Source organism: Protopterus annectens, chromosome 7.part0 (genome assembly GCF_019279795.1).
Source record: "Protopterus annectens isolate FY-2018-M chromosome 7.part0, PAN1.0, whole genome shotgun sequence".
NCBI lineage: Eukaryota > Metazoa > Chordata > Ceratodontiformes > Protopteridae > Protopterus > Protopterus annectens.
In genome coordinates this window covers 690,897,027-690,925,004 of record NC_056739.1, presented here as the reverse complement: position 1 = coordinate 690,925,004, position 27,978 = coordinate 690,897,027, and the positions used below count along the sequence as shown (strand labels likewise).

At 37.7% G+C, this 27,978-nt stretch overlaps 1 protein-coding gene across 1 annotated transcript in view; it reads right to left on the bottom strand.

Annotated features, from left to right (window-relative positions):
• UNC13D (unc-13 homolog D) overlaps window positions 1-27,978 on the bottom strand; it is a 1,205,501-nt gene that overhangs the window by 487,248 nt on the left and 690,275 nt on the right. The gene's annotated exons all lie outside the window — the stretch shown is intronic.

Here is a 27,978-nt window from a genome sequence, read left to right as displayed (position 1 = left end):
TTCTCTAGTCTGAGCAATATTCTTATGATGGAATAATGATGCCTTAAACATGTTGAAAGCTGATTCAATCTTTAAAGTCAGCCTGCAATCATGACTCATGCCAGGTCTCAGGCATACAAATTCCATTCAATAGTGTTTTTCTTCTTCTATTTGTCATTGCAACCTTCTTAAGTTCTTTCTCACTACCCCTCTGGGCATTCCTTTTGTGACAGTCTTAACCCTCTTCATTCTTATACTTTCTTCTTGTTTACAGGCTCACTATTGAAATGCCAGCACTCAATATGCTGAGTGCCAAAAGGCTAAAAAAAGATACCGAAAATGCAGAAGAGCGAATCTCAAAAACACTCTTCTCCTTAGAACTTCTTTTTGGAAGGGAGGCAAGACCCCCTGGCCCACCACCCACCAAACTTGTATATACCAACTCCAAGATCACTATACCTTGGAAAAAAGGGAATATCCTGAGAAATGGCATCTTGGACTTTAAGTCCATTTTTCTTGGCCATTCAGTCTCCACATTTCTGGACTCACTCTAGCGGCTCCCAACATTTCAAATGGTTACCTGTTTACAAGCACACTTCTTATTAATGCCTCTTTTTTGTCCCACAGTCATCACAGACTTTGATCTTTGAGACCGTGCTTGTTCCTTTTCCATAACCATTCTAAACTACATTATGGCATGGTCAGTGTGCAACACTGGTACCCTAACTTGAAGAGTCACTCAACTCTTTATATAGAACTAGAATGACCATTACCTTCTCCCAGGTTCCAATGGCTTCTGCTCAAACCCTTCTAAGCTGAATGGCTTGATTAGCCTGCTTGCCCTGCCCACATTTATTAATGGATTATAACAGTCTCTCTTAGGCAGACTAAGGTTTCCCAGCATAGCCATACTGTTCTTGCTTATCAGTTCCTTAATCCCATTTCTGACCAAGTCATCACCACTGGTAGATTTCCTGACCATCTGTGAAGTGAATCACAATATTTGTTCTTCACTTTTGCCTCTAGCAACTGTAGTGTTGGTAAGCAAAGAGAGGAATCAGCCTCTTCTGTTTCATTTTTAGCAGTTTCACTGACTTTCTTATTTCCCAATATCTTAGCTCCTGCTTTTACAGATTTCATTCAAAACCACTCCTAGTATACACTAACAATGACCTCTGAGTCCTTATACTTACTAAACATCCTGTCCTACCAGAATTATTATGTTCCATCATCTCTTGTTATTGGCTGATGTCTCAACTAACCCAGTCATGTCAGCTCACTATTAACTATTAGTGCAACGACCTGGGATTCAGGCATTGCTGAGGGTCATCCTAAACTTACCAGCTTCACTTCTTTGTTTCTTCTAGTTCTGTTTGTCTACATTAACTTCCCCATTGTACCTGCTTCTTTAAACTAGCTCCCTTTACAACTTTTGCCTATCCCTGTTTCTCCTTATCTCCCTAGTGCTTCCACTTCTATCCTGTTGATTAGCTCTCTCTTTTGTCCTTTTTTGTCTCTTTGTTGGTACTTTACTCTCATCTGTCTCTCTTCCTGTTGCCTTAAGTGTTTGCTACTTTGCTTTATCACTTACTGTCACCTCACCCCATCCTCTTCACCTAGATACTCCTCATATTGATCACTGCTGCAATAGCCTTAGCTATATGAGTCATATCCTGTATAGGATATAACAGTTGTCCAGCTTCCAAAACACATTTCATGAACCCAAACAATTAGCTCAAGCTGAGCTGACTAAAAAGATAAGTTCCCTTCAGGGAAAAATTTCTACATTGTTTTTAAAGTCATTTAAATTAACTTTAAAGTAACTTTTAGGGTAAAACAATTACCTTTAAGTGAGGAAAAAGTATTTTCCATGTCTGTCTCATGATGTTTATGTACTTTTAGACGAAAAAGCATTGTTTTAATTTTGTGCTAAAAAAGTTGTTAAAAGTTGTTTAAAGCCACTTTTTCTATGGAGAAACTATGTTTTGTTTTACTTTTGGAGGCTGAGGAAAGGGCTTAAAGTTTTTTCATTATGTTTTTTTATGGGAAAGGGCTACTTTTTTACCACTTTCCTAAGCTTCCCTGGAAAATAAGACCTTTTTCAACTTGAACATGAAACAAACTATTGGCCCCTCTGTTGGCACTTCTTCCAGCCAGAAAAAAAAAAGCTAAGCTAACTAAGCAGCCTTTGCCATCACAGTAGGCTGGCATATTGCCACAGCCCATAGTAGATGGTTCTGCCATGGCCAAAGGTGGTTTCTCAGACCACTCATCTTTTTCTTCCTTTTCGTCTGGTGTTGTCCATATAGCCAACATGGACCGGGGATTAGCCATGTCCTCTGCCTTGGTTGGAGTTCTCTCAGTTGCAAGGGGAGAGACATTCTTGTTGGTCATGGAAGAAGGGGCAGAGAATATGCCCCCACTTGGCAAGAATGTTGTGCCCATCCCTGTTGAAACTGTTGCATACTGGTGCAGTTTATCTTAACATTCCTGCCAAAAACAAGAAAGAAAATGAAATATCTAGCTATGTCAGTTTCTCTGTACAGGAGTGATTTACTGGGTTTGGCTCTGTGTCTTGTGCAGGTTACTGACCTTTTTTGCAAGGTGGTTTCTGGTAAAATAGAAAGGGATTCCTCTTTCCATTAAGAGGTTCAGGATTTGCAAGCTATAGAAGAATGTGAAGAGACAGATGCAACCTTTTCTTCTCAGGTTTCTGACTGGGATTCTGAGTAGAGTGTAATATCTGAAAGTCCTTTTGAGGAATTGTCTTTCTACTTCCAGAATGAACCCGTGGGAGAACACTGAGGTTTTTCATTCCCTTAGAAAGTATTATGATTTGCTAAAACTGGAATTTCCAGAACCCTCAATCATCCCCCAGTGCTGTCAGCATTGGAGGATGTATTTGCCACAGTATGTGGTTAACCAACCTCCTTCTCCTAAAAAGGAGATTGAATGTACAAAGTTCCTCAGTCTTTCAGCTTTTTATATACTAATCCCAGACCCAACCCACCAGCTTTAGCTTTAATTAATCTAGCTGTTGCTAAGCATTTTGTTAATTCTAATCCTTCTTCTTCTTCTCAGAACAATGGTAAAGTTATTGACAGGTTGAGGAGAAGACTTTATGCTTTTGCAAATTTTGACATTTGGAATTTTAAACTGTCAGACTCGTGCTGAATTTTATCCTGACAAATTGTGAAAGTATGGTGAATGTTTTGGCTGCAGTTTTCTCTAGCGAGTATACATCTACTTTATGTAGTCATTTTTTTTCTATTTCTCAGGTCACTACTCATTGTTTAAAGTGTGTTTATGGCTCTGTAGATACTAGTTCTAGGGCTGTTGTGAATGGTACTGTTTTGATACGGTTTGCCTGGCTACAATTTTAGAAATGCACAGAGGATATCAAAAATTAAATTTGGAATTATCCTTTGGATAGAGATCACGTTTTTGGTCTCTGTCTGCTGTAGATGTTATCAAAAAGTGTGATGACATGGGTAAGCTGATTCATGAACTCCATAACATTTTCATACCTCCTTATCTAAACTTTTTGATGGATTCTTTGCTCTCATGCATTCTTGACAAGAAACAAAATAAACAGTCTCAGTAGAGTGAAAGCAAAGCAGGAAACACTGAAACAAAAGTCAGTCAAACAAGGCAGAACAACCAAATAAGGGACCTTGTAACCATTTCCCACCATGACAGTCCCTTATCCTTTCCAGAAACTCTAAACCTCCATTTCTCTTTGGCAACAGACGAATGGGTCCTGAATGTGATCCATCTTGGATATAAATGACAGCTGGAGGAAATAACTCCTTTTCAGGACATTCCTTCTTATCTGCCAGGACAAACCCTTCTCTTCCTTTGTGTCCTACATCATATGCTGTCTCAGGGGGTAATAGAATCTGATCCTCCTTCCCAGTTGGGGAAAGGATTTTATTCAAGAATGTTTTTCATTCCAAAGAAAGAAACTTCCTAGAGACCAGTTCTGGATATTTCTTTCTTTCCCAAATCAGTTTCAGATAATGTCCAAGTTCAACTTCAAAATTCTTTTACCTCACAACCTGTTCTTCCTCATTTGAGTTTTTTTTTAGCAGCCCTAGATTTAAAAGTTGTATGTCATCAAATTCTTATTCATGTAGATTTCAGGAGTTTCTTAAGGCTTTTTGTGTCTGGATCACATTGTCAATCCTCTACCTTACCATTGCTTCAAGAGTGTTCACGAAGTGTGTAAGTTCTGTCATATCCTATTGTAGGCTACAGGGTATCCACATTTTTCCGTATTTAGATGACTTGTTTATTTTTGCAAAGTGTCAGGAATCTCTCACCTGAGTAAAGCATCTGCTACACAGGCTAGGAGTCCAAAAGAACATGCAAAAGCTTTTTTTGACTGCAACACATGATTGTCTTTCTGGGGCATCTGTTAGACACCTCAGTATAACAAGCTTTTCTAACACAAAAATTAGTTCTATATTTATATCTCTTCTGGGGAGGGGGTCCACTTAGTCTTCAGTCACTGTGATTCAGTCACTGTGTGACCTCAGGATTCTGGGTCTTATGCATCCATGATACCCATGATACCTCTTGTGAGACTCCACAAGAGGAAGATACAGTGGCATCTAAAGTATCTTTGGTCCCAGAATCAAAACTTATTGTGTTTTCAAAACCCATTTTTGGGATTTGTGAAAAAGGAAATCACTTGGTAGAGACATCAAATATCTTTGAATCCAGGTCTCCAAAGCTCCAAAGCAGTCAGTCGTTAAAGATGCCTGGGACTTTGCTTAGGGAGCAGTGTCAAAGGGAATTAAATTGCATGATCTCTGGAACAAGAAAGACATACCAAAGCACATAAACATAAAAGAGATGGTAGCTCTTATAAAGTCTGTCAACTCTCTGAATCATCTATGGTCTCCAGAACCTCTTCAAGTAGTTGCAGACAATAGCAGTGATGTGGTACATAAACAAGCAGGGGGAGCCAGATCTTATCCCCTTTGAAGACTAGCCATGTTAGCAAGGCATATAGCCTTACAACATACTCTCACTGTACAGGCATCTTAAGTTCCATCAGAGTAAAACTGTGTGGCAGACAAGCTGAGCAGGACCATGGCAGACCCCCACAAATGGAAAATGAATCAGAGAATCTTCCAAGATTTGTTGCAGCTATGGGGAATTACTCAGAAAGACCTTTTTACCTCTTCTCTAGACAATCAACTGGCACAATTCTGTTAAAATAAAACATGCAAGAAGGCCTGGAATACAGATGCCTTTTCTCTTCTTTTCCTGGAACAGGAATGCTCCACTCTTTCCACTGACATCCAGGGTACTTTTAAATAACTGGAAGGACTCCACAAAGATTATTGTGGTAAATCCCTTTTGGCCCAAGCAACAAGTGGTTCTCCCTTCTTTTGTAATTGGCCAATAGTAATTTTTCATGTGGTACTTCAGTTGTTTAAACTAGTAGTACAAAAAGTCTTTGGATGTAGGACTCTGGGCCTTTTTCCATGAGCTTGGGTTTCAATTACATTTTATATTTTTCATGCCAATATATCAGGACAGACTTCTTTTTTCTGCACTCTGCAATTACTATAGCAGCCTTCTTCTCTACTTTTATCTTTTTCTGTCTGTGTGCTGGGTGAGCTGGATAGCAATTGTCTGTTTATCTACATCTGAATGACTGACTCCTCAACAACTATGTAGTTGTTTCTTGATCAGAAATCCTTGTTAACCTTATTTTCAAATGAAGAAAGGGTTAATAACCATATATATTTTTTTTGCTATTACCTATGTATTGGTTTTGCACAAGCTGTTACGTGTGTTGCTGTAATTCTGCTGGGACTTAGAATGACAGGGACTTTTTGTAATATAGTTCTAAATGCTCTATTTATTGCTCTTTCAGTTAGTGGGCTAGCATGGGTAAGCACGGGGGGGGGTCTGAAAGGGACTGATGTCACACTTATATTCATATCATTGACCTGCACCAAAAACTCTAAGAAGATTTTAAAATTACTTATGTCCCTATATATATCTATTAGCTCAAAAAAAAAATCATCTTTCTGTTGATAAACCTCTTAGGTGGTTTCTGTAGATTCATGGAATGTAAATGGCCTACAAAATAAGAAACAGAAGAATATATTAATGCATTTAATTTTTAAATCTAAGGCAGAGATAACTTTTGTTCAAGAAACACATATGTTGAAAGAACAATGGGAGAAAGATACAAAAACAATGGGTGAAACATATTGTAGCTGCTGGTGACAGTACAGCTTCTAGGGGAGTTGCCACAATAGTTAAAAAATCATTTGATGGCATTAAAATGAAGAGTAGTTATGACCCAAATAGCAGATGGTGTTATTTTACTTGTGAACTGCCTATGTTTAAAAAAACTTTCTTAGTTTTAAATGTATATGCCCCATGTTTGCATCAATTAACCTACCTATACGAGATATACAAAGTTCTCGAAAATGTTCCTATTTATTCATCATAGAAGGTAACTGGAATATGATAGTTAATCCAGAACTAGATAGAACAAATAAAGAAAACAAGCAACCTGTACAATTTACTACATTAATAGCCGAAATAATAGAAGATTTTAAGCTAGCTGACCCTTTTGAAAAACTATAGAAATAATCCATCAACCAGCAAATTCACCTATTTTTCACCATACCACAAGTATCGGTCCAGAACAGACATATTTTTAATATCCAAAACTCTACTAAATGAAGAAGTTACCTACAATAGTGAACCTAGAACAATATCAGACCATGCAAAAATAATCATTACAATTAAGATGGATAGCTTCACACAAAGATCCCAAACACCAGCAAAGTGGACTTTAAATATTAACTTATTAAAGGAAAAAGAAGTCTCACAGGAAATCATTGACATTCTTACCCAAACTAAAAATAACCTAGAGGTAACAGATATACCATATGATATTCAATGGGAAGTGACAAAAGCCATTATTAGGGGAATTTTAATCCAAAAGGCAGCTCACTATAAAAATGTAAACAAGGAAAAAGTTGCAACAATAGAATCAAAATGAAAAAGTATAGAGTTAGACTTACAAATTAAACACTCACCATAACTTGAAACTCAAATGATTACCTTACAAGGACAATTACATGAAATTCAAACACAACATTAGTCTTTCCCTGAAATTAAACTTCTCCACAAATATGCAGAATGGGCTCAATCCCCATCGTCAAAAGCATTGGCAAGAATCATAAACATAAAAAAATCCCCTACCAAAATAAAGCAACTATATTACAATAACAAAACTCTAGATACGGACAAAGAGATTATAATGGGTTCTGAAGAGATTTATCAAAAATGATATGGCCCACATGACCAGTACAATGAATTACTATCCCATCAATTCACTGAAGAATTGAAATTTCCAGTAATAAACGAATCACAAATAAATAATCTTAAGGCCCCTATAAATATGGAGGAAATCATAGCTGCTGTAAATAAGATGAAACCAGGCAAATCACCAGGGACAGATGGATATGTGGCAGAGTTCTATAAAAACTTTTAAGAAACAGCTCCAATACTATTGAAAGTATACAAATACATAATAAAGAATGGAATCAAGGGCCTGATTATCAACAACTCAAAAACTATACTCATACCAAAACCCAAATCAGATGCACTAAATCCAAACAACTACAGACCGATAGCACTCATAAATACTGATATCAAAACTCGATCAATGGTCTTAGCTAGCAGAATCAAAAACATTCTACCTTTCATTATATCTTCTGAACAACTAGGCTTTATGAATAATAGAATAATAGACAGGTAAGGATAAGGCGTATGAAGAGCTGTATGAAAGGTTGGACACTAAGGAGGGAGAAAAGGACCTGTACTGATTGGCTAGACAGAGGGACTGAGCTAGGAAAGATGTGCAGCAGGTAAAGGTGATAAGGATAATGAGGGAAACATACTCGCAAGCAAGGAGAGTGTGTTGAGCAGATGGAAAGAATACTTTGAGGGGTTGATGAATGAAGAGAATGAGAGGGAGAAAAGGCTGGATGATATGCGCATAGTGAATCATGAAGTGTTATGGATTAGCAAGGAGGAAGTAAAGATAGCTATGAAGAGGATGAAGAATGGAAAGGCTGTTGATTCAGATGACATACCTGTGGAAGCATGGAGGTGTTTCGGTGAAATGGCAGTGGAGTTTTTAACTAGATTGTTTAATGAAATTATGGAAAGTGAGGGGATGCATGAGGAATGGAGAAAGTGTTTTGGTATCGATTTTTAAGAATAAGGATGATGTGCAGAGCTGTAGTAACTACAGAGGGATTAAACTGATCAGTCACAGCATGAAGTTATGGGAAAGAGTAGTGGAAGCTCGGTTAAGAAGGGAAGTAATGATTAATGATCAGCAGTATGGTTTCATGCCAGGAAAGAGCATTACAGATGCAATGTTTGCTCTGAGAGTGTTGGAGAAGTGCAAAGAAGGTTAGAAGGAGTTGCATTGTGTCTTTGTGGACTTAGAGAAAGCATATGACAGGAGGCCTAGAGAGGAGTTGTGGTATTGTATGAGGAAGTCAGGAGTGACAGAGAAGTATGTAAGAGTGGTACAGGATATGTATGAGGGTAGTGTGACAGCAGTGAGGTCTGCTGTGGGAGTGACGGATGCATTTAAGGTGGAAGTGGGATTACATCAAGGATCAGCTCTGGACCCTTTCTTATTTGCAGTGGTGATGGACAGGTTGACAGACGAGATCAGACAGAAGTCCCTGTGGACTATGATATTTGCAGATGACATTGTGATCTTTTGTGAGAGCAGGGAACAGGTGGAGGAGACCCTGGAGAGGTGGAGATATGCTCTAGAGAGAAGAGGAATGAAGGTCAGCAGGACTAAGACAGAATATATGTGTATGAATGAGAGGGAGGATAGAGGAATGGTGAGTAGTGGTGGTGAAAGTGGATGAGTTTAAATACTTGGGATCAACAGTTCAGAGTAATGGTGAGTCTGGAAGAGAGGTGAAGAAGTGAGTACAGGCAGAATGGAGTAGGTGGAGAAGAGTGTCAGGAGTGATTTGTGACAGACGAGTACCAGTAAGAGTGAAAGGGAAGGTCTACAAGAGGGTAGTGAGACCAGCTATGTTATATGGGTTGGAGACAGTGGCATTGACAAAAAGGCAGGAGTTAGAGCTGGATGTGGCAGAGTTAAAGATGTTAAGATTTGCACAGGGTGTGACGAGGATGCACAGGATTAGGAATAAGTATATTAGAGGGTCAGCCCAGGTTGGAAGGTTTGGAGACAAAGCCAGAGAGGCAAGATTATATTGGTTTGGACATGTGCTGAGGAGGGATGCAGAGTATATTGGGAAAAAGATGCTAAGGATGAAGCTGCCAGGTAACACGAAAAGAGGGAGGCCTAAGATAAGGTTTATGGATGTGGTGAGAGAGGATATGCAGGTAGTTGGTGTGACAGAACAAGATGCAGAGAACAGGAAGAAATGGAAACAGATGATCCACTGTGGAGACCCCTAATGGGAGCATCTGAAAGAAGAAGAAGAAGAAAAAGAAGACAGGTATGGGACAACACATCACCACTGATTCAATCATCAGTTTAAAAGCAAATGATAAATGCCCTAGCTATGCATTATCAGTAGATGCAGATAAAGCTTTTGACAGAGTAAACCTTGATTTTCTATTTAAGATACTAAAAAAATTTTGCATTCCTGATGAATATATAATCATGGTGAGGGCCTTATACAGCAATGCTACAACAGCACAATCTGTAAATAAAAAGCAATCAAAACCTATTCAAATTATTAATGGTACAAGTCAAGGATGTCCACTATCACCATACCTGTTCAATATATAGATTGAAACTCTCCTTCTTAAAATATCACAAAGAACTTACCACCATTTTATGATTATTTCAAAAATCCCAATAAAGTATACAGCTTTCGCTGATGACCTTAATATTTACTTTGAATACCCTAATACCGATTTAAACAAGATCTTAAACTCCGCTGAAAAAATTTCAAAAATATCTAATTATGCAATTAACCCAAACAAATCAATCATATTCCTTTTGAATACTTTAGGACACAAGGAATTCTATTTCCCCAAAACTGAAATAAAAGTCAACTACAATCTCAAATATCTGGGCATCATGTTCACTCACCCCCAATCTGATTTGACTAAAAATAATCTTTTTAAAACGTGAGCTAACATCACAGAAGACACTAAAAGATGGCTAAATCTTAACTTATCTCCACTAAGGAGGCTATAGTTAAAATGAATATTCTCCCAAGATTACTGTTTCATTTTAACGCTATTAATCAAAATATACCAAATTACTTCTTTTCCAAACATGAAACACTATTGGGGAAATTTATTTGGCATCCTAAAAATACAAGAATAAAATACTCTAGATTAACATTACCTAAACAGAAACGTGGCCTAGGATTACTCAATTTTCAAACATACTATGACATTATAAACGCTAGTCGAAGTATGCAAATAGCAAATTACGAATCATCTAACAAAGCATGGTATCCAGTCTAGATTAAAATATATTATAATCATGTAAACCCTAAAGCAATACCCTTTCTAAACTCTAAGACACTAAGGTATTTTAAAATCCACCTCATAATTATAAGAAATACATTACTATTTCAAAATTTGGTATCCTCTCTAAATCTTAAGGATACTTTGTTACTAGCACAACCAAATCACTTAAACCCTAATATTAAATTAAATAACACTATGCTAAACCTGAATCAATACCCAATAATTAAAAATACCACTGTATGGGACATCTACCAAGGCAAAAACCTTTCAATTGAAAATATAAGGCAAAGATTAATAGTAAACAAAAGTTATAAAACTTTTATCAACCAAATACTATACTTGATCAATACAATTACTACAAATGTCAAAATAGGCAACCAAGATATGCAGCTAAACCAACAAATTATTAACTTATTGCTTTTGAGATCTAAAATGCTATCAAACACATATAGATCAATAACAAGGATTAAATACCAAGCTGCACTCTTATACTCAAAATATTGGGAGGGAAAAATAATAAGATTACTGCGGACCAAAAATCTACTGCAATTGAACTTACTTTGAAATTAACTCCCATCAAAAAATTAATTTATACACAAATTATGATGAACAATAATGCCTACCACACACCACTCTTTCTAAGTAAAATCAATCATTTTCTCTCTCCTTTTTGTCCCACATGCCCAAACAGCACAGCTGATACCCTTCATATTTTCTGGTGTTGTAAGAATGTTTACAAATTATGGTGCTCATTAAGAACCAAGTCAGAAAAAAAGGGATACACTAAATCTACCCTGTCATGGGAAATTGCAGTTTTACACGTATTCCCCACCAACTTTTCGTATGAAAACAAACACATCATAGTAACACTGTGTACAATGATGAAATCATACACAGCTCAAAATTGGCTAGATAGAACTAAAATTACATGGGATGAATTTAAAGGAATGGCTATGAAATACATATTAGGCAGCAAACTAATCACAGGAAGCCAAAAAACTATCCTATTACTAGAAATATTGGAAAACACTTATAGAAATATTAAGGTAAAACCAGTCTACAGACAAGGGACTACAACACCACTATTACTCTAACAAATAATGAAAAATAAAAGAAAATAATATTGCAAAACTTGTACTCCTCATAAATTGGGAAAGTCTACATCCTACAAAAACCAAGTATAATGTAGTGAAGTCCCAGGGCTATAGATTAGCTAGAATTATGACAGAGATGGAACTGTTTTTGAAAAACCTGAACAACTTAGAGAATGATTTTCTAGTGAGAGGCTATGAAAGTCAGATGTTAAAAAACATCCTGGAACCCATTATAGAACTGAAAAGGACTGAAACACCTTCACTCAACCTCCCCAGTAGGAGAATGTTAAGAAATTCCACAGAGAATAACAAATGCAAAAATAGAAATGAACCACAACCAATGCAGATAAATCGAAGTACCACAAACTGCAGACCAGCAACACAAAATATAAGAAAAAAGATTTAATGAAATCCAAATCACATGAAACTTCTCTAGCGCCTCGGCCACTTGCCTTTAACAGAGTATATCTAACCATATACATCAAGTGTATTTATATATTTAACAATGCTCATATTAATCAATTAATCAATTAATTAAAGCATTAAACAATAAAACCTTAAAGGTATAACATTCACACAAAACTTTCCATACACATTCTTGATTAAGTCCCATAGGGTTCATTGTATTAAATTTTAAAATCAAGAATGCTTCCTTTTTTCTTAAAATATATTTAATCTGTTCTTCATTCATAAACTTACTATTCACAATACTATCTAAAACTGTTACTACTAGCCCATCTGGGCTCCCCTTATGATACTTATTAAAATGTATAGCTACAGGACTAGTCTGTTTATTATTTTTAATGTCCCTGATATGTTATTTTATTCTACATGAGAATTGTCTTTTAGTTTCTCCAATATAAAATGTATTACAGTAGGAGAATGTTAAGAAATTCCACAGAGAATAACAAATGCAAAAATAGCTGCATCCTGATATATACTTTGTATTATCACAGTATCAAAAATGCCCTTACAAATGCCTTCTACGAACACCTCCAGGACTGCATGGATCAGGCAATCCCTAATAAAACCAAGACTCTTTCCACCAAGGGCAAACGTCCAGTCTGGTGGACCTCAGCCATAAACAAACTTTACAATAAGAGGAGAAAGCTGTTACATGATAGAGCAAACTCCATAAAAGAGAAGACACCCTTGATCATTATTAGTAAAAAAATACGAGCACTCATAAAATCATCCAAGTCCAACTTTGAGAGAAAAATTGCCATAGATTCAAAAGACAATCATAAGGCCTTCTTCAGCTATGTTAGAAACCTGGGTGGAAACTCCCAGATATGCTCAGAATTAGTCCAAAATGATACAAAAATCACTGAACCCACAGACATTGCCAACATACTGGCAAACAGGTTCAGTGCAAACTTCACCCCTCTCCCCAAAAGGAGAGATAACTATCCCAGCGGAGTGTAGCCTCCCAGACATCTCAAATGCGCAGGTGAAAGCTGCTGTCTCTAAAGCTAAAAACACAGCATCAATGGGACCGGATGGTGTCCCCGGCTGTGTGCTACACAAACTCAACGAGGAACTAAACCTGCATATAAGGCAGCTGTTTAATCTTAGCCTTACCACAGGATACATGCCCAAGGAGTGGCGACGGCAACTGTGGTCCCACTCCACAAAGGTGGTGCCTCTACGGACCCTGGTAATTACTGCCCCATAAGCTTAACAAGCCTGGTCTGCAAAGCTATGGAGAGGATCATAATGGAACTCATAAACAAAGACATAGGGGCTTGCAGACATTGGACCCGACCCAGTTTGGCTTTGTCAAGGGCAGATCATGCCTTTTGAACTTGGTTGACTTCTTCGAAACAGTCACCAAGGCCATTGATGAGGGAAAGGCAGTCCATACAGCCTACCTTGACCTTGCAAAGCTTCACACAATACCCCACTCGGGTATTATAGAGAAACTTACCAGCTTAAATGTAAACCCATATGTCACAAGATGGGTTGCAAACTGGCTAAAGGACAGAACCCACAGGGTTAGAGTTGCTGGCGCCATGTCAGACTCCAAGCCGGTCACAAGTGGTGTCCCACAGGGCTCAGTCCTGGGCCCCCTGTTGTTCAGCATCTACTTCTCAGAAGTACAGGCAAACATAGGAGGACTATGGCTGACAAAGTTTGCAGATGACTGCAAACTGGGCGCCATAGTGGAAAGTGCATCGGACACAGATATCCTTCAGAGGGGTCTCACAGAAACTGATAGCTGGTGCCAGAGCCATGGCCTGAAGTTAAATGCCAAAGAATGTATAGTCATACCCTTCGGGAAAAACAAGGTAACCCCAAGCTACCATATAGGTGGCAATCCATTAAGCACAGGAGAGGTTATCAGGGACCTGGGGACCCAGGTTGACAGTGGCCTTTCTTTTGACACTCACATTGCTAAAGTGGTTAGAAAGACCTTCTACATTGCCCACCTGATCATGAAGGGATTCACATCCAGATCAAGTGAGGTCATTGTTCCCCTGTACTCTTCACTTATCAGACCAATGATCAAGTACAATGCCCCATTCGGGATGTATCTCACCCGACACCTGCAGCAATTGGAGAGACCCCAAAAGTTCCTCACCAAAAGGATAAAGGGACTCATATGCTGCCAGACTGAAGAAACTCCAGCTCTATTCAGTCGCATACCACCTGCTCAGAGGTGACCTGTGCCTGACATACAAGGCCATGTCCAACCCAGAATTAATGGACATGCTCCACCTCAAAAAATCCAAATCTACCAGATCCACTAGAGCAAGCGACTTAAATCTTAGCACGGATATAAATAGGACATGCTGGAGGGATAGATTTGTCACCCAGAGACTCCCTATGCTGTGGAATAAAATCCCGGTCCATGTGAGGCAGAGCACCTTGCTGGCTCTGTTCAAGAGAAATCTTGACCGGTGGATGGGAGATCGTAGGTTTACCCCAGGAATCATCTCTGTGTCACTGCTGGACAGAGGCACAACAAACTAATGGGCACAGTATTTTTTAACATAAGGGGTGGTGTAAGCCACAAAACTTTGGGCTAGGCTTATAAATGCCTTAGGGCAGATAGCCTAGTATAAACCTATGAACCTATTATCACAGGAAACCCTTTTCTGATTAACATCTTAGGTGAAGCCCCATCCTTTGTTTATAGGAAGGTGAGGAACATTAGAAGTTTTGTTGAATTTAAACCTAGACTATGTGAGAGAAACATTAAAAGATGTGAAACTAATTATACATTTTGTATATTTATACAACAAGGTGATAGTTTTTATTGCCCTTATTTAAAGAAAATCATTAAGACGAGGAGGTGGCTGTAACTCTACAAAAGTAATTTACAGGGCACAGTGCAATGAATGTGATGCATTCTATGTGGGCAAGACTGTAAATAAACATAAGCGAAGGATTTCATGTCATCTGTCAGAAATCCACTCTGGATGTAAAAATAATGCACTAGCCAAACACCTTTCTCTTCATAAAAGACACACAGGTTTTAAGTTCCAGATCCTGGATCGCATAGACATGGGTGATCTTGAAGGAGACATCCCGAATATTCTGGAGAAACACGAACTTGTGGCAATTAAAGCTGAGTTCTTTTAGGAAGCCTGGACTAAACTACTACTGTTCAATTAAAAGTGTATTGGAACTTAGAAAATTGCCACATTGTTTACATGACTAATTTTATTTTATTCTTCCAGTTGGTTTTAAATATCATTTTAAATCAGTTGTAATTTAAGTGTATATTTTGTTTCCGTCATCATACATTTTTTCTTATTATTTTTTTTCTTTTTCTTGTTCTCTTTTTTCCTCTTTATTCAAAATGATGTATAATAATGCTAACTAATTATACAATAATATTTTTATAGATAGTTTTTAGGGTTCTTGTACAAAGACCTGAAGAAGTCTAAAAGGACGAAGGTGATCTTTGTTAACAATAGGTTATGAAAATATAATATGGTTTTTACAATTGATTTTGTACAAGCAAATTGTATATGTATATATTTATATATATTTTTTGATTGCCAAATGGATTAAGGTTGATATATTTCCAGCCATGTAATATATTGTCTTGGATAAAATCACAGACTTAATAATCTTCTTAATAATCTGGTTAAATAAGAGGTACCACATCATTATACTTTTTATTTAAATTACACAAGGGTTATATTATTATGACAGCTACTAAGTAGGGCAGGACCAGCTCGAATGTCACACTGATGGGGGAAGGGATGTGAATTTAATATGTGTAACAATAACACTTTCTTTTACAGCACAATAAACCACTCCCTTGCCTGATAAAAAGTATATATATATATTTAGAAACTTGTGAGGAAACTATTACTCTGTTATTTTTGTTTCACTTGGATTGCTTGTCTGTATACTTAATAAAGGATTTTTGACTGGAAGCAGACTGCCTGCCTTGCTTGGATTACTTTCAAATACTTAGTAATTCCATACAATATTTAAAATTTTATATTTTTTATTATTTTTCTGACTTGAGTTTAAGTTCGCTACTTCTACTACTATTGTCTGATCTGATTAATACACAGTGATTAATTAGAGATATATGGACTGAAAATCTTCCACACAGAGAAGTTTCTTACACTGTTTTGTTTTTGGACCCACTATACTTGTTTAGTGGGTTGTTTGAGACTTCGGGGATACCACGGAGGTTACCTCTTTTTTTTAAGACTCTTGAAAACTGACAGCTCTCTTATAGTTAAAAAACAAACAAATTATTTGGACTACATTTTGTATCCAGGGAAACACATTTAAAGTACTGCACTTATAGTTCAAACCAGTTTTGTTTGGTTTCTATTTTGTGTTTGGTCTGAATCTTAAGTTAAAGCTATTCACTGAAGGCATTTTACAGTTTGCCGTATTGTTTTCAAGTGGGCCTGTGCTGGGCATAGGTATTTAAATCGGCTTTGAGTGGGTTGTCGCATAGTTCTGCTTTTTACTATTTCTTCTCTGAATCTGAAACTACAGCTGCAAATTGATTTGAGTTTTATAGTTTGCACTGCAGTTTTTCTGAGCTCTTAAATGGACTAATCAGCATTCCTGCATCTAATTGTTGTGCTTTATTCAATTTTCAAACTTAGAACTGTTGTGAATTGTATCTAGAGCTTGTTGCCATTAAACAGAAAGGCTGTGGGGGATTTCAGCAATTACAGGAGGATAAACACAATTGGCTAGAGCAGACAGTCAAGATGTTGTTCAGACACAGAAATCAAGATTAGTGAAGCCCTGAGATATTTCTCTACTCTAGTATCTGAATTTCAGTACAATTTATTATTTATTTAATTCCACTTTCTGTAGTTCTGGGAAGTTAAACACAATTAGGTAGAGCTTAAGCCTGTTTCCAACCACCCTTTTCTCCTGGTATTTTATATTACATTAGCAGTCAGCCATCTTTGTCTTTAAGACGTTTGGAATCTGAAAGCTCTCCTGTAGCTAAAAATCAAACAAAGCATTTGGACTACATTTTGCATCAGGTTGAAACTACTGCACTCATCTTACCATGGTAATTGGTACAAAAGTTAAGGAGCTGTTAACCATATGTTTCCTACCATCGTCTAGTGGTCGATCCATTATTTGATCCCCTCAACCTCCATTGCCTAACTGTCTGACCATGAGCAAGACACTTAACCAGACTGAGATGAATCTGAAAAAGGTACCTTGGTAAACAAATAAAATAAATAAATCCATTTTGTTTCTCGTCCACCTACCCGCCCACTCACTCTTTCCCTGATGTGCTTTTAAACTTGGAGACTTTTGAGCTGCCCACCCCTACTGTACATCTTCCCTTGGAAGCTCCTCCCAGTCTCATCTCCCATAAATTTGACATTGGAAGCTCCTTCCACCCTCATCTCCTCTGTTCATTCTACTGCATACTGAAAGATCAGACTGAAAAGACTGTCCCCTTAGACTGTTAAAGCTTGAGTCAGCCTCCATTTCATATATTTTATGGCTTATATTACATATTTAACTTAACTAACAGTCACATTCATTTTGATACATATATTTCTGGATTTTCTTCCACTCGTCTCATTTTGTATCAATATTAACTTGTTCTGGGAATTAATCTAGTAGCTTCATTTCAATTGTGAGAGAATTATGAAATAGTGCAAAATATGAGCATCATTTATGCATTATATAACACTTCATTCTCCATAGGTAGTTTTGTATTTTAACTCAGTCCAGGACCTTAACCTTGTAGATTCATCTGCAGTTATGAGACAATTGTGAACTACTCATCTAGTCATTTATTACTGCATCTTTGCACAACCATTGTTACTGGTAAATCTTCACCTGGTCTGATGTCTTAGACTGTAGTTTGGATTGCAATAGTGGCAGTCTTGTAAATTTTATAGCAAGGATTGTGCTTCTGTTCTTCTATAGCTGTTTAACATTGTAGTTTTGCTGCTAGAATCTTATATTCTGCTGATCATCTGCTTGCTTAAAGTTGCATTCAAATACCTTTCTGTGTGTTATATTTGTTACTGTTGTTACATTTGCTACTGTTTCTTTTGTGCTTCTGTTTGCTACATTGTTAGAGCCCTCCCATCCCCCACTGTTGTGTTAGGTACTGCTGTCCCTGTTGCTTTCAACTGTTTGTACACTTATTACATTTTTTCCTGCCCCCACTATACAGTCTATAGTTTCTGAAATTCTAACCCACCTGTGGTCATTGACCTGTAGCAAAGAATCATAGGACTAAGGGAACTGTAATTTGCTACTGGTTCTGAAGCCACAGAGCTCCACTATTGTTTTTATTTGATTGGATCTCTCTATAGACTGTCTGCTATAACCGCATAGAGCTGCAACCACCCATAAACTTTTATTCAGGACTCTGAGAAGCATGGGGAAACCTTGAACTATGAAAAATGAGCTTTTCATCAAAAAGGGAAGGAAAAGATGTGCTGAGCACCACTGCCATTGAACTCGCTCTGCAGTAGGTTGTCTGCCCAAGAGCCTTTACTGTTAAATGACCTGCAAAAATCTATACATCCTTAGAAATCAAGGTCTGAGACTCAACTAACCTGTGCCAAGTATAAATAAACACACCTTGAGCTGAAGTACACCCCTGACCAGAATACTAGGTATTTCTCCTAGCGTTAAAAGTAAGTTATAGTCACCCTTGCCCCTAAGTCATTCCTTTCAAAACCATGGGCTAGCACTTTCCCATAACGTCTGACTGAGATGGGTATCTTGAAACAGTGTAAAAATTGTCTCCTGCTGTGTGACAATTATGTATTACTCAAACAGTATAATACAGTGTGTGACAGGTATACATATATAATATCCTTGGAGGCTAAAATCTCACATACACTAAACTCGGACACCAACATCATCAGCACTACATCACACACCACACATCACCAAGGCCCTCACAATACATCACACACCACACCTCACCAAGGCCCTCACAATACACATAATACATCATAAGGTAGCCTAAACCTCAAAGATCTCCAAAACATAACACAGGCACAAAGTACGTTCAGCAAGTTAAGTTTACCTAAACATATAACACAAGGAGACCCAAAGTTACAGATTCTGAGCCCATAAGTTTGATGTCTACCCAACTAAACACTTTAGTTATAGGTGACTCCATCATAAGACATCCAAATGTACCTCTTATCAGGCTGATCAAGGAAAAATGTTTGGTTAGTTGCTTGTCTGGTGTCAGGATACATCAGACTAGACATTTACTCAAGTCTTTAAACAGCAGGTGCCAGTATAAGTCATAAGTCATAAGTACATGAGGGTGTCAATGACTTAAGATATTCCTCCATGATCTATGTGAAGAAAGATGTGATGGAGCTGTCAGACCATGTGCTTCAGGCAGGTAAGAAAGCAATTCAGGAGCTGAACAAAATCCACCAAATCCAAGTTTGAGGCTAAATGAACTACCCAAGTTGAAGACTATCACAAGCCCTTTTTTTAGTTAAGTTCATAATCTCAGAAACACAATGCAGCAATGAGCTGATCTGATTGCGAACATGTTACCTACACTGATGCTGAAGATATAATGAACCTTCTGACTGATAAACTCTCAGACGTTACCCCTCTCTCTCCCCATCTATCTCACAAGATATATATCTAAAATTGACTCACCTCCAGCTATCCTACAAGAACAAGTCCTTAAAGCACCCAAGTCCTCAAAGCACCATCAAAAGCTAAAAGTACTACATCAGTGGGTCCTGTCAATATCCCTGGATATATGTTAAATAGCATAAAGCACAGTTTTGCCACCCCCAACAACACTGTTTAACCTCATCCTCCATACAGGTTTTCATCCAAACAAAATGAGATCATCAACAGTCATTCTGCTACATAAGGGAGTACAGATCCAGGTTGTCACAGACCCACACGTTTGACCAGTTTCATACAAAAAGCCATGGAAGAACTGATCATGGAACTAATCAGTAAGGGCATAGGAAGCCTACAAACACTGGACTCACCACAGTCTGAATTCATCAAGTGCAGGTCATGCTTACTGAGCCTTGCAGACTTTTTTGAAAAGGTCACTAAAGAAATGGATAAAGGTAAAATAGAAGACACAATAGACCTCAACCTGGCCAAAGCTTTTGACATAATCTCCCACTCCGGCATAGTAGAACTGTTAAATAAACTGGGAATAAACCCCTCTGTTACTCACTGGATTGCAAAACTGACTCACAGATTTGATGCAGTAGATCAAAATAAGGGGAGATACTTCCACAAATTGACCAGTCTCTATTGGAGTACCCCAGGGGTGGGTGCTGGGACCTCTCAAGTTTGGCATCTACTTCCCTGAAATAAAAAAACAATACCAAATGTCTCTGGCTGACTAATTTTGCAGATGACTGCAAGCTAGGATCATTCACTGAATCCCTAAATTACATTGCCATCCTGCAGGAAGGTTTATTCCAAACAAATATCTGGTACCAAACAATGCCTGAAACTAAATGCCAAGTAATGGTCATATCCTTTGGGAAGTCATCTACTCCAGGGAACTACCACATTGGCAATATGCTCCTAAGGATTGACTCAGCTGTTTGGGATTTGGGAACTCATGTGGGCAGTGACTATTACAAGAAAGTCCTTCTATAATGCATAGCTTATAAACAAAAGGATTGCATCTAGAGTGAGAGATGTCATTGTCCACCTTTACTTGGCTTTCTTTTGCCAGTCACTGAATACAATGATCCCTTTGGCATGCATCTGTCCAGACCCATGCAACAACTGGAATGCCAAAATAGATACCAAGACTTCAAAAAAATTATTAGTATTCCAGTAACCCCCCACCCTCTGTTCCTGGAAGGATAATAACTTTGAATTCTTATAGCAATATTATATCTTCCCATTTTAGCCTCTTAAAACCCCCCTTACTATCTGAATGTACCACCCCCATTCTACTTTCAAGCAAGCTCTGCCAAGATTATTAGAGCATCCGTTGAAGAGCTGTGCAGTAAAGCTAGTACAAACCTTTCCTTTGTATATTTTCCTCCTGTAGCAAAACTACGCACGCATACCGTTTTAACTTCTCCCTTCTAATTCATTCACTAATCATCCCAAAAAAGCTATCCCCTCTTCACCAAAGAACTTTAGACCAATATCCATATTCTGCTCGTTAACTAAAATGTTTGAAAAAATCAGTTTTTCATCATCTCAGTTATCAAGAGCTATAACACCTTCCATATGTTTGTTACTGCAGAGGAAAAAAGGTACAGGTGCTACTGCTAGCTGATACCCATCATGAATTTAGAAATGTGCACAACTCACTAACAACAGTTTATACTATTAAAAGCAAGATCTTCTCTGCTATGGAAAAATTATGGCTTCCTGTATCATTAATAACTGATTTTAGTAGAGCCGGTGAAAAAGCCGGGGTGGTGCAGTGGTTAGCATTGTTACCTCACAGCAAGAGGTTCTCCTGTTCGATTCTCGGCTGGAGTGCCTTCTGTGTGGAGTCTGCATGCCCTCCCTGCAGTCGAGTGATGTTATAGACATGCAGGTAGGTGCAAGCGTGAATGGGTGTGCCTTCGTTGAAGGTTGGGTGTTGGACTGGCAACTTGGCACCGTAAAATCCACTGCCAATCATGAACAGACCGGAGTTCCACTGTGGCGACCCCTAACCGGGAAAAGCCAAAAGACTTTTTAGTAGAGCCTGTGAAAGTGTTAACAGATTTCCTGCCAAGTAAAGTTTAGCCATTTAAATTTCACACAAATACTTTATCATGCTAAAAGAAGTTATCTGACAAAAAAATAGAAAATCAAACTTTCCCCTTACCATGTAGGTACACAGTATGACAATCCACACACCTTCTACAGACTTACTTTCAGTCTAGCAATCAGTGAAAAAAGTAAAATTTTGTCTATATGTTGCAAATGTAAATTTGCATTATGTATGGGTCATGGCTGTACCACAATGTCAAACTACCAGTCCACCCACCTATTTATTGAATATAAATAAACAAAAATACAAACAGAGGCACTCATATATCTATATATATATATCTGTATATCTATATATATTTATACATATTTTATATGTGTGTGTAGATGTAAGTGTATATATATATATATATATATATATATATATATATATATATATATATATATACATATATATATATATGTGTGTGTGTGTGTGTGTATGTGTGTGTGTATATACATACATAGGGGTACTACAAGTGAACAAACTACAAAAAGGTTTGAACACATGAACTGTAGACTAAATAGTTCAAAAACTAAGTTTTCAAATATTAGCAGTGCCTGGATGCATGAGATCATGATACAGTGGGGATCAGGATATTTGACCTTACCACTGTAGTGCAATCTTATAGTGGGTATATATAATTAACGGGGGGGTGCAGGGGGATTTCAACCCTGCAACATAAATGTTTGAGTTTGTGGTTTTGCATTTTTGATCAGATGGTGATCGACCAGTTGTGTTTAGCATTTGCTGTATGATATTCTGTGTTTCTGATGATTGGGCATACATTTATACATATGTGTTTATATATGGATCCCTATTAGTTGATCAAGTTTTTAAGTTTTCAGAAACTCAAAATTCATATGGTTGAGACCATATGATTGAGTTTTTGAAAACTCAAATCTTTTGAATGGATATCACGGTACAGCGAGGTCAAGAAATTTATTATTTTTATTTATTTTATTTATTTTACATTTGTTGACCGGGATAGTCTAACTGGATACATGTCCATTTTCAGTAGAGTCCCGGGGAGATAAGCTCCAAGAGATTACCATACTACAAACATTCTGGTACTAGTTGTTATACAGATAAATACTACAAATTTCAACAGTTCAGAAATGTTCACAGTTTATACAAAATCTTGTTGCAAGCATTAGATAAGATATTTTAGAATTTATATACAAAAGAATTTACTAGTTGCTAGTAACTAGTTGTTATACTGATACATACTTGAAGTTTCAACAGTTCAAAAATGATCAGTTTAAACAAATCTTGTTGCAAGCCTTAGGTAAGATGTTGTAGATTTTATATACAGAAGACTTTAACTAGATATGTCAAATTATCTCTATTAGGATAAGATATATTTTTACCAATGATAAGCCTTGATAGAGAAAGACACAGACAGAGCAGGTATTAGGTCTTTAGTGAAGGTAACAGGGCTATAGGATGAGATTAGTCTGGATTTGTACAGGGACATAACCGATGGCTTTTAAGATAGAGTTTAAGATTGTGCTTAAAAAGTGTAAAAGAAGACAGCAGTGTAAGTTCATGAGGGAGTTGGTTCCAATATCTTCCAACTGCATTAGAGAACAGAGCACCTCCTGCCATGTTATTAGATTTACATGTTGATACAAGTAGTTTATTAGATGAGCGTAAAGTCGTAAGGTTTTTATATTGGGTAATGAGGCTAGAAAGTATTGGGGTATTGGTAGGTTGGAAGAGGGTCTTGTGGGCAATGGTGAGTTGGTTAAAGTGAATCTGATTCTGAAACTCTAACCAGCCTGTTTCAGGTTATAGCAGTAATGGGTCCTGAAGGGGGAAGCAGTAGCAAATTAGGCAATGCTGTTATATGAGTTTGCTAGCTTAAAGGTTATTTTTTGACAGGTTAGTATGTATTGAAGAAGCATAGAGAAGTGTGGAGGTAAGGTGGGAATGGGCAATAGTGCTTCTGACTAGTGGGGAGAGAAAGGCTTTAATCCTATAAAGGGAGCCTAGTTTCCTGTTGACAGTTTTTATGGTATTGTTGATGTGGATTTCAAAGTTCAGGTTATTATCAATGGTTACCCCTAGAAGTTTAGTTGTTGGATCAGGAGATATGAGTATACCATTGTTGGATAAGACTGAAAAGTTTATTGGGGATGACTTACAGGTAGGAGTGAAGAGGAGGAGTTTGTTTTTTTTTTTTTTTGGGTTCAAGAGGAGGCAGCGTTGTAGAAACCAGTTTTCTGTTGCATTAAACATTGTCTGTGTTAGAGTCTGCAGTTGGGATTGAGATTTAGCTGAGCAGATTATTGTCGAATAATCTGTGTTTTGTATACAGTTAACTGGAGGAATAGCTAGGTTAAGGTCATTGATAAATAATGAGAAAAGGAGGGGGCCCATTATAGAGCCCTGAGGAACACCTAGGGTAACAGGGAAATGGGATGAAAGGTTGTTGTCCCATAGCACTGTCTGTTGTCTATTGTCCAGGTAGGACTGGAATCATTTTACAGCCATTGTATCTAGAGAAAAAGATTTTGGTATATTAATAAGTAGATGGTGGTTGACCATGTCGAATGCTTTTGAAAGGTCGATGAAAAGTGCTGAAGAGAAAAGATTGTTATTACGGTTATTATTGGTGCTGTCTGTGAAGGATAAGAGTGCAGTTGTCGTACTGTAGAAAGGCCTGAACCTATGCTGACATTTGGCCAGTAAAGTGTTCTGATGTAGATGGTCTAGTAACTGTCTGTGAATACACTTTTCCATTATTCTAGCTAATGGGGAGAGTAGTGCTATAGGACAATAGTTAGAATATTCTATGGAGTTCCCACCCTTGTGTAGGGGGATAATGTGGGAGATTTTCCAGATGGTGGGAATAGTGCTTTCTTGTATGGTTCTATTTATCAGCAGTGATACAGGATATGCTATGGCTTTAGCTGCCTTTTGCAGATATTCAGCAGGTAGCTGGTCAGCTGAGGGGGTAGTAGGTTTTAGCTTATGTAAAAGGCTGAAGATGAGGGAAGTTGGGACAGATTGCAGGTTTAGTGTTGGAAGAGAGTTAGTAGTATAGAGCTATCAGCTGTTAGTTGATTAGCAAGTGTTTGGATGGTCTCTGTGAAGAAGGTATTAAAAGTATTAGCAGTTTGTTTTGGATTGTCGGGATTTGCTCCTATAGGGGGTGGTGTTGTGGACTAGCCTGGTCGAAGTAGTCTCTTTATGCTAGCCCAGAACTTCTGTGCATTATTTTGGTTGGTTTGTTGGAGGTGACAGTAAAAGTTTTTTTTACCCTCAAGTATAGCTTTCCTTGTCTCATTTCTTTTTTTGCCTGAATTGTTGTTGATCTATGGGGTTTTTAGTTGTTTTCCATAGTGCCCAAACTTTATTTCTGTGTTGAATTTTTTGCCTGGTCTTCTTTGTAAGCCATGGAGCAGGTTTAGATTTAATTTTGATGGAACGCTTTGGTGCATGGTGGTCAAGGATGGTTAAGAATTTTGAGTTAAAGTAGTCTACTGCTTCGTCAAGTGGGAGGTATTTTATGGGTGACCAATCGCATTCCTTTGGTTCAGTCTGGAAGTTATCGGGGTTAAAATTTTTGTTGTTTCTTATTGTTCTATATAGTTGGGTTGTGTAAGCTTGACCTTTGCTTGATTATGTAAGTCAGAGAATGGTCACTTACATTGTTAGGGAGGGTCCCTACATTGTAGAGTTGTTGGTGATTGTTTATAAGAATCCAGTCTAGGATAGATTCTTTATTGTTGGATTTATTAATTCTAGTTGGGGAGTTGATTGTTTGTGAAAAACCAAAAATGTTAATATGGGAAGTTGGTGATTCAGTAGAGCAGTCCTTCCAGTCTATATTAACATCTCCAAGAATTATTGTCTCTTGGGGAAATTTTGAGGAGAGCTCAGCAAGGATACCTTCCAGAGTGCTGATGTTGTTACCAGGGGAAATTAGATATATATTATGTTTAGGGATTTTTGGGATTAAGGTGAAGGTTAGTGCTAATGATTTCTACATTGTTTTTGAGGGGGAACTGAACTCTAGTATAGATATTTGTAGCCCTTCTTTATAAAGAATACCAACTCACCCTCCTTTTTTTGCTTTGCGGTCTTCTCTCAAGATGTTGTACCCAGGTGGAATGATTCCAACATCTTGTGTAGTGGGTTTTAGCCATGTTTCTGTTAAACAAAGTATGTCAAAGGAATGAACATCCAAGAGAGCATGGAGGTGGGCAATTTTATTATTTATGCTGCGAATATTGAGGTGGGCTATATCGAGTAAGATGGGAGATTTAGATGGGATATTAGAGGGGAGAGGGAACATGAATTTGTGGTTCTACGCTTGCTTTATGACCTGGTCCTGGGTTAGGATGGATGTCTCCATCTAGTAAGGAGAGGTGTAATAGTTTGTTTAAGGGATTGTGGAGGTTACAGTAATGGTGGAGAGGTTTTCTGGGTTTTAAATAGTTGTATTTGATATGGGTTAGTCTGTGATATTTTGCAGGTAAATAGCTAAGCAGAGATGTTATATTTATGTGTTCTGTGGAGTTAGTTAGAAGTATAATACTTATTTGTGTATTAGGGAAATTCAGCTGTAAATATTTTGAATGTTCATAAGAGGTTGGTAAGTAGGCTGCTGTTAGAGAGGGTAAGAGTGTAAGAAAGATTAGGAGTTTTAGTTGAATTTGGGAAGTTAGTGTTTGCATCGTGACTAATAGGCTTTACAGGTGTTCTTTGGAGGGGAGGAGTTATACTGGGAGTGGTTAGAGAGAGGTGTGTATAGCAAGTTAATAAGGTGATTGTTGTGATTGCATTAGAGAGGGTGTGGTTTGAATGTATGAGTTTAGGAGCGGGAGTGGGACTTGGGGGTAGGGTAGGGGAGCGGAGTGAGCCCGTAGGGCGAACGGAGCGGGTAGAGACAAGAGAGGTAAGGAGCTGAAGAAGAACAATCATTTGGAGCAAGGATTACAGTCAGTAAGTAGCCCTGAAAACTGGAATGAAGTTAAAAGATTAGATAATAGAGCTATTAGGAGGGTGTCTGAGAGCTAACCATATAAATAAGGGGATGTTATGGACTGAAGTTTAATAGCAAGCCTGTGGACATACAATATAAAGTAAAGATGTGTTGCGGTCAGGAGAAGGCTTCTAAGGCCTGGAAAGGACAAGTCTGCCACCTGGTGGACAAAGTTAATATTATAAGTAGGGTAAAAGAGGGAGTTTGTGTTCTAATACAGAAGAAGGAGTAGCGGTTCCAAATGTCTGTAAATGGAGGAAAAGAAATTAGCCTGGTTACAGTGTAGAGAGGAGGTAGAGCTGCTGGCTTTCCAGGCTAGCTCGCTTAGAGCCACCTAGATATAATATTACATTATAGGCTATACTAGCCATGATAGTTTAGGCACATACTTTCCTGCTCCCTTTACTGAGAGAGTACAGGGATAGCTTGCTCAAATGTTGAGACTGGAGGGAGTTTGGACAGGGTCCTTGTTCTTCAGGAAGTTAGATTCTGTGTCCTAGAGCAGTATACACAGGTTGGAGAGCTGGGTTTGTTATAGGAGGAAGAGAGAGAGAGAAAAGTAGTAGAAACCAGATGTTTGGTATACTATCATAGGCAGTGTAATTTAACAGAATATTACAAGCATATAACCATGTACAACTGCACAAAAATGTAGTCCAGGCTATCAGGTTCTCAAGTTATCTAGAAAAGATGTAACACTCCTTACAAGTCATCTAATCAGTATTCTAGCAAGGCTTAAGTAAAACAATTAAGTCAGCAAATTCAGGACTAAGCTTATAATTCTAACTAGGCTAGGAAAAAGACTATAGGTAGCAACAAGGTATATATCCAGTTTGGTACCATTAATCGCTGTAAAAGTTCTCTTTAGCTAGCTTACATTAAAAATCCATTTCACATTTCTTAGTAACAGTTCATATGGATAAATAATAAAGATAGTTAACCATTTATGTAGGCCTATATTTGCTTAATGTGCATTAGCATTGTAAAAACATAGCATGGTTAAATCAGCATTTACAGTGTTTACCTCTTAGAATGGTATCTGCCAAAGCATTTACAAATTGTGCAGCACACTCAATGTTCTTAATCATGGACTTGAAACAATTACCTTAGGACGACATTACAGGGAAGAAGACTCTCTAACTTAATGCAGGGACTTTGGACTTAGTAAGTAAGTGAGAGCAAAGCGTTAT